The 3,324-nt window shown below is 41.1% G+C and overlaps 1 pseudogene across 1 annotated transcript; it reads left to right on the top strand.

Moving 5' to 3' along the window:
• The first annotated feature begins 495 nt into the window (after positions 1–495).
• Positions 496–795, top strand: LOC110285083 (annotated as a pseudogene). The gene has a single exon (XR_002377019.1). The product of XR_002377019.1 is annotated as a 40S ribosomal protein S28 pseudogene (transcript).
• Positions 796–3,324: the final 2,529 nt, after the last annotated feature.

Below are 3,324 nucleotides of genomic sequence, written 5' to 3' on the forward strand. Positions count from 1 at the left end.
TCTCTCTCTCTCTCTCTCTCTCTCTCTTCCTTCATGTGTTTCTATAGAGAACAGTGACTAGTACAGATGTGACATAGTTCAATGCCCAATGACTTGAAGTTCAAGCTATACAAGAGATTTGCGTTAAAGGTTCAGATATATTTTACTGGGTTGGGTATAAGGCAGCGCAAGATCTTTAATCAGATAGTTCTGGGTCAGAGACCACTGAAACATCTTTAATGCAGTTCTCTTTTATAGTTGGAGGGGCTAAATCTGAGTTGAGAAGATATGGCATGGTTTGGTAATACAGGAATTTAAGGATATTGAACTGAGATTTTCCAATAAGGTTTTCTCCAGCAAAATTGCTTATATTAGACAATTAAAGTGCTTGTGCATTAAAAAATTATTGTGCTTATGCTGAAGTTGGAGTTATTAAAATGTAAAAATTGGTTATTACTTTGTTTAGGATATAAGAAGTTGCTAATATTTTCTATTAAAAATTTTATTGAGTCCGCCAGATCGCCGCCATCATGGACACGAGTCGCGTGCAGCCCATCAAGCTGGCTAGGGTAACCAAAGTGCTGGGCAGGACCGGTTCGCAGGGACAGTGCACGCAGGTGCGAGTGGAATTTATGGATGACACCAGCCGCTCTATCATCCCAAATGTCAAAGGCCCCGTTCGAGAGGGTGACGTGCTCACCCTATTGGAGTCAGAAAGAGAAGCTCGAAGGTTGCGTTGATCTTGCAGCTGGGTTCTGGATATCCACTACTTAGACCACGGAATGATCTGCAACTGTTAAATAAAACATTTATATTTAAAAAAATTTTATTGAGGTTCAGGTCGTAGTATAAAGACAGTGGTAGAGGAAAAAGTAATCAAAGATGTATTTGGAAGTCAGTGATTTTTCTGGATAAAGGTTGCCTGTTCCTAGATCACCAGGAAGTATGGGTAACCTGAGGGGTACAGGAACTGGCTTCTAACAGGGCTCATAAGATCCCATCTCTAGTATCATTTAATAAACACCTTTAGCACTTAACCTTAGCAGCAGTTGATGGTAGCAGTCATGGTTGTGCATGTAGTGGGTTCAAGTTTACAATAGGGATAATGACTTTTATCTAGTACTTGATTTTCAACACAGAAATCTTGAGGGCATGGTAAGATTATTTGCCATAGATTTGGACTGCCAAAGAATTAGGGTTTTAGGATAAGCTAGGAGAGAGCATGGACTATGGAAGAGTTGGGTTGTGTGAACCTGGCATGGAATTTTGTGAGAAATTTGACATCTCACTCAAACTGTGAACAGGGGCCTGGAAGGAGACAGACTAGAATGTTCTAAATTATGGTAAAGACGGCTGTAGAAAATATTTTCAAGTATGAAAATGGATAGAGGTAATAAGCTGGAAATTACTCTCCATTAAGCTATAGAGAAAGGCAGTGACAGCAAAAAAATGTGAAAGATCCAGCTCAAACAAAAGCAGGGTAGAATATTCCAGAAGGGGTAAAGTATCCCTGGTTTGGCTTATGCTTTTCAGACTGGTGGAGAACTCCCCGTAATTCTTGTCTACCTCACTGGAGGAGATTAATTCATAGTGTTTGAAAGGGATGTTTATGGAAGTCATCCCTGCTTCTGTGTGGCTGAAATATCCATGTCATTTAGAGGCATTTAAAGAAAGAAGAAAATCATCTACAGAGACTGCAAGTCAAAGAGCAGCAAGCAACCACCAGCAAGTGAAACTGACGATCCGTGGACTCTGCACAGGTCCACTCTTAATTGGAAAAGCCATGCATGTGTCTTGTGGAAGCGTAGCATCGATGATGCCTGAAATCTCAATGCTATGTCGTCCCGATCACCCTGAGAATTGGTGGAGTATCAGAGGATGCTTGTGTGGCATGCTGACTGGGGGAACAGGAAGCAAGCAACTGACAAAACCCTCAGTGTAAACTTACTCTACTTCCCCCCCTCATGCAAGATGCCAGAAACCTGTTCACATAAACTGCAGCAAAGAAACATGGATTCTTTTCTTGGAGTTGGTCTGGGGGACACTGTACCAGGAAAGTTCAAGCCTACCCATATTTTGGGCACATTGACTAGGAAGAATTTCTAGCTCATAAAGTAGAGCGTCTATGTAAATATCTATTGTAATTCTCTATTTTTTTTTTAGTTTTTATTAGATATTTTCTTTATATACATTTCAAATGCTATCCTGAAAGTTCCCTATACCCTCCCTCCGCTATGCTCCCCTACCCACCCACTCCCACTTTTTGGCCCTGGTGTTCCCCTGTACTGGGGCATATAAAGTTTGCAAGTCCAATGGGCCTCTCTTTCCAGTGATGTCCGATTAGGCCATCTTCTGCTACATATGCAGCTAGAGATATGAGCTCGGTGGGTACTGGTTAGTTCATATTGTTGTTCCACCTATAAGGTTGCAGACCCCTTCAGCTCCTTGGGTGCTTTTTCTAGCTTCTCCATTGGGAGCCCTGTGTTCCATCTTATAGCTGACTGTGAGCATCCACTTCTGTATTTGCCAGGCACTGGCATAGCCTCATACGAGACAGCTATATCAGGGTCCCTTCAGCAAAATCTTGCTGGCATATGTAATAGTGTCTGGGTTTGGTGGCTGATTATGGGATGGATCCCTGGGTGGGGTAGTCTCTGGATAGTCCATCTTTTCGTGTAATTCTCTTTCATTCAAGGTATTCATGTTATATATTTGTTGATGGCCCAGCTGACTTAACTCTCAGGGAAGATTTCATCAAAGTCTTTCGGGGTCGTATGTATGTAGTTCCAACAATATCTGAAAGTGGGAAAGGGAAGTTTTTCTTTGGAGCTCAAATCCAATCAACTGATTATTGTTAATCCACAAACATCCTAGTCTAGCCACATTTTCTTCTGGGGACTTTTGGGAAAGAGGTGCTTCTGCCAGCACAACCAGGCTCCAGATACCTGGAGAGTACCTGGTGGTAGCAACTGGATTAGAGTAGATGACTTAAAATATACAAGGAACCTTCAGCATTATATCCAACCTGATAGCTGAATTCCAAGACACAGGAAACCAAGCTTTTCCTATAGCCTCTAAATGGCCAGAATACCTATGTATGAATCTATGACAATATAATTCTTTTAATAAATTGAGACAAGAAAAAGGAGGGAGAGAGGATGTTTGAACACCATACAATATGAAAGAAAAACAATGAAAATATCCAAAGTCTCCCTCATTATCTGGAACCATTTCATTGGAAGGAAAAATAAACATGGATAAAAAATCAGCAGTGTAAATAAAAGAACCCCCATACAAATCCTTAAGCAAAATAGTGTTGTGGAACAGATAGTCACAGTGATTGAT

The sequence above is a fragment of the Mus caroli genome, chromosome 18, assembly GCF_900094665.2.
Source record: "Mus caroli chromosome 18, CAROLI_EIJ_v1.1, whole genome shotgun sequence".
Taxonomy (NCBI): Eukaryota; Metazoa; Chordata; class Mammalia; order Rodentia; family Muridae; genus Mus; species Mus caroli.